The sequence below is a fragment of the Heteronotia binoei genome, chromosome 6, assembly GCF_032191835.1.
Source record: "Heteronotia binoei isolate CCM8104 ecotype False Entrance Well chromosome 6, APGP_CSIRO_Hbin_v1, whole genome shotgun sequence".
Classification (NCBI taxonomy): Eukaryota; Metazoa; Chordata; class Lepidosauria; order Squamata; family Gekkonidae; genus Heteronotia; species Heteronotia binoei.
In genome coordinates, this window is record NC_083228.1 from 9,741,349 (window position 1) to 9,753,480 (window position 12,132).

A 12,132-nucleotide genomic window follows, 5' to 3' on the forward strand; every position below is an offset into this window, starting at 1 on the left:
CACCGTTTTGCCTCTGTCGAAAGAGCAGCTCTCTATTTCTTTGCTCATGTAAAATCTCCATGATAGAGATGGACGAAGAAACATGTGAGCGTCCTTGGGAGGCGAGAGTTGGATTGAGCAAAGATATGGAGGCCATTTCGTCCTCAAGGGGCAACTTCTTGAACAAAGGACGGAAGATGCGACAGTTAAATGGAAGGCATCCTGTGCCCAGCTGTCTGTCTTGTAGATAAACCGATTATTCCCTGGCTGATGGTGTCATTTCAAGCATTTCAGGCAGCTATTAAAAATCAACTTCAAAGTGTAACACAAAAAAAAATAATTCTCATTATTTCTGGTGAATCCAGCCGTTGTGCCAAAGTACAAGATTAACCTTATGTACCCTGCCCCTTTCTTGAAGCAGGTAACAAGATCATTACCTGACATTTTCTATGTGCTTATATCCTAATGAGAATTGGGGGGAAATACGAGCTTAATGCAAAATGGTTTCTGACAGGCATTTACGGCATGCATAATTCTGCAACTTTGTGAAACTGCCAGTGCATAATGATCCTCTGGAAATTCCTTGAATTCACTTAATTATACGCTGAAAGGAGAAGCTGCCAATCGACGAGCGTTATCCTCACTGAGACGAGGGCAAGCCTTCTAGTTGTTTTGCCCTCACTCACCTCTGGCGGGGTGGCCAGCCTCCAGGTAGTGGTAAAGGGAGAGAGGTAGGATAAAGACAGCTCAACCCAAGTGATAGTGACCAAATAACTACGAATGTATTGAAACAAAATCATACAAATATGTTCCACAGAAGACTAAATAGCAATAACAATTCCACCAAAGTTTCACAGGTCCATCAAAGGAGTCCCGATGAAAAGGGGGTCGACTTGATTATTCCTGTTTCAACTCCTCTTCTAGCACAGAAGGCTCCAACCACATCTCTCAACCGAAGGCAAAAGCTCAGAAAAAAATATCAAGGTGTTTCTGATGCGTCAATAAGTTGCAAAAAGTTGCAAAACCCACAAGATTCTTTTTCAGCACGTCCAAAGACCGCACATAGAATTCCCAACGGACTTTTGGAGTTTAGCGCCATTTTGAAATCTTACTGGAGACTTTCTGTCCCATTTGTCCACTGGGAATTCCATATGCAGCCTTTGGAAAAAAGAATCTTGTGGGTTTTGCAATTTTTTGATGTATCAGAAACACCTTGATATTTTTTCTGAGCTTTTGCCTTCGGTTGAGAGATGTGGTTGGAGCCCCCTATTGCTGGAAGAGGCCAGAACTCCCTTTAAGAGCATAAGAACATAAGAGAAGCCATGTTGGATCAGGCCAATGGCCCCTCCAGTCCAACACTCTGCATCACACAGTGGCCAATACACACACACACACACACACACACTGTGGCTAATAGCCACTGATGGACCTCTGCTCCATATTTTTATCCAATCCCCTCTTGAAGCTGGCTATGCTTGTAGCTGCCACCACCTCCTGTGGCAGTGAGTTCCACATGTTAATCACCCTTTGGGTGAAGAAGTACTTCCTTTTATCTGTTCTAACCCGACTGCTCAGCAATTTCATTGAATGCCCACGAGTTCTTGTATTGTGAGAAAGAGAGAAAAGTACTTCTTTCTCTGCTTTCTCCATCCCATGCATCATCTGGTAAACCTCTATCATGTCACCCCGCAGTCGACATTTCTCCAAGCTAAAGAGCCCCAAGCGTTTTAACCTTTGGAGTTCCGTGATGCTTGTCACAACATTCCTGCTGGCTCTATTCCAGTGTCTTCTGGCTCCGCTCCCAAAGCCCCGAGATATTTCTTGAAATGGACCTGGCAACCGTACTTATGATAGTATCTGGGTGAAACTTTACACCCCTTGTCTTACTGGCTGCTTTGCTTGGAAATCTTGCCACTGACTCATTAAATCCCAGAGCCATACGGTTGTGGCAAAGCATAACAAATATCCTTAAAACGCACATATGCAAAGCCAGCCCTCCCCCTAATGAGAGCGTTCCGAAGTCATAAATTACCATGGCTGAAAGCATCAACAAAGCTGCCACGGTACATTACTGACTTGTGTCTCTCATTTAGCATGTTGTTGTTTTTATTTTTTATTTTAAAAATCTATATCTATAGATATATAATTTCTTCTAGTCAGATTAGGAGAAACAAATGGGGCCCGCATGTTGGAGACGTTAAAAAAGAAGCATGGCAAATTAAGAGCAAAAGCAGATGTTCTTTGGAAAACGCTTGTGCTCTGCCAACAAAAGAATGCTGTTTAAAAGCTGCCATACAGTTGTTCAGTGACAATATTGGGCAGAATGTATGCTGTGGGAATGAGAAAGGCTGAAGAAAGAGCATCCGGTGAGAGATAATTCCCTTCTCTTCTCTCCATGGTTTAACAGGAATGGATGGTTTTACAAAGTCCTGCTCAGACCTCTAATGGACAAGATAACTCTAAGTACAAATTGTTGGATTATGCTGCTTCACTTTGCCTTGGAGCCATGCAAGAAGACAGAGAGAGCTCAACTCTTCAGCGGTTAGTTGTCCTCTTCAAAACTGGGCTTCTGCTTCAACACTTTAGAAGGGGGGAAGAAGATGCCCCTTTAAAAACATACATTTTAAAAGCTACAGAGCAAAACCTCTATTTACTCCTTTGGCTGAGGCTTCTCCCTTTTGGACGGGGGGAAGAGGCGGAGTTCGTTTTCCTAGGCGCTCTCAATCACATAGCAGAACTACTGAGTCAAGCCTCTCTTCCTTTTATTGGCTGAGGCTCCTCCCCCACCAGTCCCCTGGGGAAGGAAGGAAAGAGCCAGAGCTTCCTTTGCCCAGTTCCCTGGATCTCATGGGAAAAATACAAAGAAAGCACATTTAAAACCAAGTGCTCTTTAAGTGGTTTTTTTTAAAAAATATTTAATTGTGTTTGTCTGTGTCCTTTACAAAGTTTATATCTGTGCTACCTAATCTTACATAGGGACACACACGGCCCGGCCCAACAAAGTCTCATTTATGTCAGATCCAGCCCTTGTAACAAATGAGTTTGACACCCCTACATAGACAAAAAGGCTTCTGGGGGTGGTAAGTTTCTAAGCCCCAGGAGCTCCGCGATGCAGAGTGTTAAAGCTGCAGTACTGCAGTCCGAGCTCTCTGCTCACGACCTGAGTTCGATCCCGGTGGAAGCTGGGTTCAGGTAGCCGGCTCAAGGTTGACTCAGCCTTCCATCCTTCCGAGGTCAGTAAAAGGAGTCCCCAGCTTGCTGGGTGGAAAGTGTAGAGGACTGGGCAAGGCAATGGCAAACCACCCCGTAAAAAGTCTGCCGTGAAAACGTTGTGATGCGACGTCACCCCAGAGTCGGAAACGACTGGTGCTTGCACAAGGGACTACCTTTTAAAGTTTCTAAGCAGTTTGCTTTCAGAGCCTTTGATGCTCCTGTTCACTGCCAGCAGCTTGTGGGGCTGATTTCAGCTCCGCTCGACGTGCAAGCCAAGCGTTTTGAAAGTGAAAGAGACTGATCTTCGCAAAGATGAATAGGAGTTGGACGCTACCCAAGCACACACATCGTAATACATCTTCCCCTCTGAGTTTATGGATGGCCTGAATATAGCTAGGCTGTACAACACCGCTGCTTGCAATGCGGTCCGCTAGAGACCGAAGCCGTGCTGGCCTATTGTGAATACCATATCTTGAAAAAAGACACAAAGCCAGTATTGGTTTACTTTCTAGTCCATCATGTTCAAAACACCATCCAGGATGGCGCGTTCCAATCAGAGCAGCTCGGTTCTCAATGCCTGAGGTGTCCAAGTACAGGAAATCGGTTTAAATCTACTGCAAAAGCCTTCCTGTCTACGCTCCTACAAAGAAATTGTTGTCTTCACATAGGAAAGAGCAGCGTGAGACACCTGGTTGTAGAGTTGCCAGGTCTCTCCTGGCTAAGGTTTCCAGGTCTCTCCTGGCCGCCAGCAGGGGACAATAGTCTTCTTCTCTGTGATGCTCTGTGCCTGCGCGAAGCACACACACGATGATGACATGACCCAGACGTGACATCATCACGTGGGGATGCTCTATCATTTGGGAGAAAAACCTCTATGATAACCGTAAAGTTTTTCTCCCAAATGCTAGAGCATCCTGACGCAATTATGTCACTTCCGGGGGATGTCATCACATTGGGCATGTTGGGCACATCAGCATTCTTCAGGGACAGGGCTCCCCCTGCCAGCCAGTTCTGTGGCAGCGGGTTGGAGAACCCAAAATCAGGGGAACTCCTGCCTGGGGTGGGGGAAAGGGAACCTTGCTCCGAGCAACTGGCATGTGTGTGTGATGAGCGGGATTACCGGGAGTGAAAAAGCCCAAGCTATGTCACTGGACAGTGGCGAAATTATTTGCAGCGTGTAACCTTAAGAGTTTTGGGCCAAATACTAGAGCACTGCTGCAATGTCACAATGAGATGTCATCACACTGGGGACATTGCCCCGGGGTCATAGCTGTTGGGGGCAGGGCTTTGGCTTCCCACAAAATCAGGGGATCTCCTGCTTCCACCTGGGAGGCTCCCACCAACAACATAACCCCAACGGTTAACAAAAAAGATAGTCCCCTGTGCAAGCATCAGTCGTTTTCGACTTTGAGGTAACACTGGTGCAGAGTGGTAAAGCTGCAGTACTGCAGTTGGAGCCCTCTGCTCACGACCTGAGTTTGATTCCAGCAGAAGCTGGTTCAGGTAGCCAGCTCCAGGTTGACTCAGCCTTCCATCCTTCCGAGGTCGGTAAAATGAGTACCCAGCTTGCTGGGGGGAAAGTGTAGATGACCGGGGAAAGCAATGACAAACCACCCCGTAAAAAGGTCTGTGAAAACATTGTGAAAGCAGCATCACCCCAGAGTCGGAAATGACTGATGCTTGCACAGGGGACCTTTCCTTTCCCTGCTTTCACAACGTTTTCATGGCAGACTTTTTACGGGGTGGTTTGCCATTGCCTTCCCCAGTCATCTACTTCCCCCCCAGCAAGCTGGGTCCTCATTTGACTGACCTTGGAAGGATGGAAGGCTGCGTCAACCTGGAGCTGGCTACCTGAACCAGCTTCTGCTGGGATCGAACTCGGGTCGTGAGCAGAGGGCTCTGACTGCAGCACTGCAGCTTGACCACTCTGTTACCAAAATTACTAAAATACATACAATATTTATTACAATAAGGACAGGCAAACCATAGAAATATTATTCACATGAAGAAATTCTCAGTCCAGTCCTTCTGAATACAGTTCACAGTACTCCTGTAGAATTCACAGTATTCCTGAAGATACCAATGCATCCCATACATCTCCAGAAATCCCATGAAGATATACTGTGTGCAGCAGCGTTGAGCCAACTGAGCATTTTGCCTGTGGGAAGCATGTAGGAAGAGACACATTGTCCAACATCAGCTTATGTATTGAGTTTGTATCTTTAAGGATGTTATGAAAATAATATTGTAATCCCGTGCCGAAGGAAAAGCAGGGTTGAGACAGGAATACCGGCTGTCCTGTTGCACACATTATATTTTCATGGGATTTCTGGAGATGGAACATTACTACATGTAGGGGATACATTGATATCTTCAGGAATACTGCGAATTCTACAGGAGTACTGTGACGGTGGATTTTACAGGAGTACTGCGAACTGTATTCAGAAGGATTGGACTGAGAATTTCTTTGTGTGAATAATATTTCTATGGTTTGCCTGTCATCGTAATAAATACTGTATGCATTTTAGTAATTTTGGTCACAGTAACCTTTGGGTTTGTGTTGTTGGTTTCCTGTGTGACCTCTCTCATTGTACGGTCACACAGGGAGGGACGGTGGCTCAATGGTAGAGCATCTGCTTGGTAAGCAGAAGGTCCCAGGTTCAATCCCCAGCATCTCCAACTAAAAAGGGTCCAGGCAAGTAGGCGTGAAAAACCTCAGCTTGAGACCCTGGAGAGCCGCTGCCAGTCTAAGTAGACAAGACTGACTTTGATGGACCCAGGGTCTGATTCAGTATAAGGCAGCTTCATATGTTCATATGTATGTTGTTTCCCATCTGGGGGCTGGCAATCTAACTTCTGGGGGGGGGGGGTAGGGGGGGTGGAATCTGGAAGTGAAGTCACATCACCCTAGGTATTACAAGAAGCTCTAAGGTGTTCTCTAGAGCAATGTTTCCCCTGGAAGTGAGATCATGGCACATGCAATGTCGGCATGGAGTTGCCAGCTCAGGGTTGGGAAATATATTGAGAGTTTCGGGGTGGAACCTGGGGATGACAAGGTTTGGGAAGAGAAAGGACCCTGTATTATACAATGCCATACAGCCCACCCACTAAAGCGGCCATTTTCCCTCAGATCATGGTTGTTTGGAGACCTATTATAACAGCAGAGATCTCCAGGTGCCACCTGGCGTTTGGCAACCCTATCAGGCCCCCATGCTCTTGTCTCTAAAGCTCCTGCTGGGTGCCAAATATGGCCTAACCACCCAACGGGAACGTCATCAGCTCATGCGAGATTTTCTTTGTAACCTCAGAGCGCCCAATCCAGTTTTTCCTTGCTGAGTCACACAGGCATCCTACACTTCCCCGCTTTTTATACAACTGCGGCTCGATTTTGTCATTCCTATCTCTTATTCACAGACAATGGCTTTGAGCCAGGGTGTCTTTTTTAAAAAAAATGAAGCAAGTTTAAAATTACCTGAAGCCAAGCGTTTCTAGAACGAGGCTACCCCCGTTCTGAAGATCCACGTAGAAAAGAAAATTACTGTACTGCCGAAAAACTTGCTTGCTACTTTTCCCTCCGGTTCCTCCCCTCTGATATACTCTCCGTAGTTCCTTCTGTGGTTCTTTCATCCTGCCTGCCCCATTGTGCCCAGCTCTGCCTCTCAGACACATCTTTCCCTCTACTTCAACCTGTTCCTTACTATAGTTAAGAGGCTGTCCTAGTGTTTCCCCCCCCTCTGATAAATGTCTCCTCAGGAACTTTGTCATCTGGGCCCTTTGTGCAGAGCACGTTGCCCATACCTTCCTTTGTTTCTCTCTCCTTTTGGTCCCGAAGGAGGTTCAGAGAGATCAAGGGCAGGTTTCTTTCTTTGTCCGGAGAGACAAAACCGACTTTTTCATCCTAGAACCGTGCCTGCACAGTTCAAGAATTGTCAGAGGTTCCTCAGCCACAGACAACTTGCCTTCACCTGGCAGGAGACCGCCAGTGAATTGCAGCCTTGTGCACTGATGCTCAACCGATCTGTGGGAGAAAACTGGGGCAATAGACGTGATGATCCTGGGGAGAAACATTAAAAAAGCAAAAGAAGGTCTCGGGTACTTACAGGAAGTTCTAGCCAGAGAGTTTCTGATACGGTTGCCCGGTCCGATTCAAGAAATATCTGGGGACTTTGGGAGTGGAGCCAGGAGATATTGAGATGGAGCCAGGAGCAAGGGTGTGACAAGCATGACTGAACGCCAAAGGGAGTTCTGGCCATCACATTTAAAGGGACTGCACACCTTTAAATGCCTTCCCTCCATTGGAAATAATGAAGGATAGGGGCACCTTCTTTGGGGGCTCCTAGAATTGGACCCCCTGGTCCACTCTTTTTGAAACTGGGGGGGGGGGGTGTTTTGAAGAGAGGCACCGGATGCTATGCTGGAAATCTGGTGCATCTATCTAAAAAATACAGCCCCTCCAGAGCCCCAGATACCCGCAAATCAAGTCTCCAGGATACCCTATGGGAGTTGGTCTCCATAGGGGATAATGGAGTGGCCAGCAGATATCCCCCCACACACTTTCTGATGATCCTGAAGTGGGGTGGGGGGAGGGCCTCCAAACCGGGGGATCCCCTGCCCCCACCTGGAGATTGGCAGCCCTACTCACACCAGTTGATGCTGCCATGCTGCTATTTATGTTGGGCCTCAATCAGCACATCGGTGTCTTGCACCTACAGACGGGATCTTGCAGAGCACTTTCCAACCCTGGAACCGACCCTGTGACCTAAAGACAAAGATGACCCTTCACACTCAGACTTGACTTCTAGAGTCCAGGGGAGCGCATTGCACTACAAAGGCATCTAGAGACCCTCCTCCCTCCCCCCTTGTCCCAAGATTTCTTTATATATTTCCTTCATTTATTGCCCACCTTTCCCTCAATGAGAACCCAAGTGATTTACATCCTCCTCCTCTCCTCCATTTTATCCTCACAGTAATCTGTTGTGGCCCCAGAAGGTAGGACCAGAAACAATGGGTGAAATTAAATCAGAAGAGTTTCCGGCTCAACATTAGGAAGAACTTCCTGATCGTTAGAGCGGTTCCTCCGTGGAACAGGCTTCCTCGGGACGTGGTGGGCTCTCCTTCCTTGGAGGTTTTTCAACAGGGGCTAGATGGCCATCTGACAGCGACGGAGATCCTGAGAATTTGGGGTAGGTATTTGTGGGTTTCCTCCATTGTGCAGGGGATTGGACTAGATGATCATGTAGGTCCCTTCCAACTCTATGATCCCATGAGGAAAGTTAGGCTTGTGAGAGTGTGCTAGAGTTGCCAAGTCCAATTCAAGAAATATCTGGAGACTTAGGGGTGGAGCCAGGAGACATTATGGGTGGAACCAGGAGCAAGAGTGTGACAAGCAAAATTGAACTTCAAAGGGAGTTCTGTCCATCACATTTAAAGGGACCGCACACCTTTTAAATGCACTTCCCTCCATTGAAAATAATGAAGGACAGGGGCACCTTCTTTCGGGGCTCATAGAATTGGACCCCCTGGTCCAATCTTTTTGAAACTTTGAGGTTATTTGGGGGAGAGGAACTGGATGCTATGCCGAAAATTTGGTGCATCTAACTCAAAAAATAGCCCGCTCAGAACCCCAAATTCCCACGGATTCTCCATTATTCCCTATGGAAATTGGTCTCCATAGGGAATAATGGAGCACCCAGCAGACATTTCCCTTCCCCCTGACTTTCTGATGACCCCGAAGCAGTGGGTGGGCCTCCAAACCTATTGTGTGCTAGGGTAGCTAATCTCCTGGTGGTAGCTGGAGATCTCCTGGGATTATATATGATTTCCAGGTGACGGAGAAGATGAAGAAGAAGATATTGGATTTATATCCCGCCCTCCACTCCGAAGAGTCTCAGAGTGGCTCAAAATCTCCTTTCCCTTCCTCCCCCACAACAGACACCCTGTGAGGTAGATGAAGATATTGGATTTATATCCTGCCCTCCACTCCGAAGAGTCTCAGAGCAGCTCACAATCTCCTTTACCTTCCTCCCCCACAACATACACCCTGTGAGGTAGATGAAGAGATTGGATTTATATCCCGCCCTCCACTCCGAAGAGTCTCAGAGCGGCTCACAATCTCCTTTCCCTTCCTCCCCCACAACAGACACCCTGTGAGGTAGATGAAGAGATTGGATTTATATCCCGCCCTCCACTCCGAAGAGTCTCAGAGCGGCTCACAATCTCCTTTCCCTTCCTCCCGCACAACAGACACCCTGTGAGGTAGATGAAGATATTGGATTTATATCCCGCCCTCCACTCCGAAGAGTCTCAGAGCGGCTCACAATCTCCTTTCCCTTCCTCCCCCACAACAGATACCCTGTGAGGTAGATGAAGACATTGGATTTATATCCCGCCCTCCACTCCGAAGAGTCTCAGAGCGGCTCACAATCTCCTTTACCTCCCCTCCCAACAGCCACCCTGTGAGGTGGGTGGGGCTGGAGAGGGCTCTCACAGCAGCTGCCCTTTCAACCTCTGCCAGAGCTATGGCTGACCCAAGGCCATTCCAGCAGGTGCAAGTGGAGGAGTGGGGAATCAAACCCGGTTCTCCCAGATAAGAGTCCGCACATTTAACCACTACACCAGACTGGCTCTCCTACACCAGACTGGCTCTCCAGAGATCAGTTCCCCTGGAGAAATTGGCTGCTTTGGAGGGTGGACTTGATGACATCATACTGCCTTGAAGTCCCGCCATCTGCAAGCCCCGCCCTCCTCGGGCTCCACCCCCAAACTCTCCAGGTTTTTTCCAGCCTGAAGCTGCCAACCCTAGGTCACCTAGCAAGCTATGGCAGAGCAGGGGATTCAAGACTGGGTCTCTCAGGTACTAGCCCAACACTGCAGCCACCGTACCACACTGGCGGTGACAGAAAATGGTGGCAACTAGAGCATGTGAAGTCGGGTCGCCAGGTCCCCCCTGGCCACCCTCGGGGTTTGGGAAAAGTGGGGTTGCCAGATTCAGGTTGGGAAACTCCAGGAGATTCAGAGAGGACTCGAGCTACGGCAAGCACTGTCCAAAGCGGCCATTTTCTCCAGGGGAACTGATCTCTGTAGTCTGGAGATGAGCTGTCATTCCAGGGGCTCCCAAGGACCCATTCCAGGGGCTCCCAAGGACCCACCCCAATTTAAAGTTACTAACTTGTCAAGCTCGATTATTTTCTTAAAAGGTGGTTGAGCAAATGTCAGGTTAATACTCTGGCCTTCCCCTATTATTTACAACCTAGAGAACACGGAGGCATCACCATCTGGCAGAAGAACATTTATGGTATTGCAAAGGGCCTGCTGCGTTTCAAGGATACACTCCCTAAAATTTGCATGCTCCCTTATCAGTTCGCGACGCAGTGTGAGAATGCTTTTGCAGTGAAAATGATCGCTGCTGCTGTATCCTTTGAACCTTAGATTCAAATGAAGTGTCTTTTTGTAATGGTTTATGATACCCTATATAGCAAGAGGGTTGCCAATCCCCAGGTGGGGGCAGGGGATCCCTTGGTTTGGAGGCCCTCCCCCCATTTCAGGGTCATCAGGAAGCGGGGAGGGGGCGGGAGGGGGAAGTGTCTGCTAAACGCTCCATGATTTCCTATCGAGACCGATGCCCGTAGGGTATAATGGTGAATTGATCTGCGGGTATTTGGGGGAACTGTTTTTTGTGGTAGAGGCATCATATTTTCAGCATAGCATCCGGTGCCCCTCTTCGAAATACCCTCCAGGTTTCAAAAAGTTTGGACCAGGGGGTCCAATTCTATGAGCCCCCAAAGAAGGTGCCCCTGTCCTTCATTATTTCCAATGGAGGGAAGACATTGAAAAGGAGCATCATCCCATTAAATGTGATGGCCAGAATTCCCTTTGGAGTTCAATGATGCTTGTCACAGCCTTGTTCCTGGCCCCACCCCCAAAGTCTCCTGGCCCCACCCCCAAAGTCCCCAGCTATTTCTTGAATTGAACTTGGCAACCCTATATAGCAAGCATGTAACCTCTGGTATCTCAGTCTTTCCAAGGACCCTGTTCCTTGTAGCACCTTTGAATTCCTAAATTCTATTTGAAAGAAAACAAAGGACTTCATTATTAGGAATCTCGGGGCTTGACACATGGAATTCACTGCTGCAGGAGGTGGTGTTAGCAGGCCTGTGGCCGGGGTGGGGTGCTGTGAGGGCACTGACCCCCTGACTTCCACGCAGGGCCCCCTGAACCGCAGGGGGGCCCTCCGGGGTCGCAGCCTGCTTTTTTCTTTTCTTTTCTTTTTTTGCCATGGCTGAGCCAGCAAAGCATCATCAGTGGCAGCCAGAGCTGGGAGAGCTGAGCAGGGCACAGGGCACTGCAGCGGTTAAAAGCAGCAGGTGGAGAGGGGGAAGGGGGAGGAAGCCAACATGGCATGGGCCAGGGAGCGGGGAAGGATGGAGCTGCTGGCTGCAAAGTGCTTGGGTGGGGAGAGGGAGGTGGAAGGAAACCCTTCTGCTTGCACGCAAGTCCCTTATCGACTTCAAAGTTTTAGGGTTGGCTGCCTGGACTTGGCCACATTCAGAGCCTCCAGCTTTGCTCCTAGCCTAGAAAGCTTCTGAGAAGCAGGAAGGAAGCCCCACAGTGGATGGGAAAGGGTGCCCCCTGCCTTTTTAAAAAGCCTCCTGACTTCTAAAATCCTGGCTACGGCCCTGGGTGGCAGCTACAAGCGTAGACAGCTTCAAGAGGGCTAAACATATGGAGCAGAGGTCCATCAGTGGCTATTTACCCACAAGGTATAGGTGGAACACTAGGTCTGGGGCAGTGGTGCTCTGTATTCTTGCTGCTTGGGGGGGGGGAGGTGGGAGGGCTTCTGGAGTTCTGGCCCTCCTGGTGGACCTCCTGATGGCACCTGGGTTTGGGTCACTGTGAGACACAGAGTGTTGGATTGGATGGGCCATTGGCATGATCTAATGT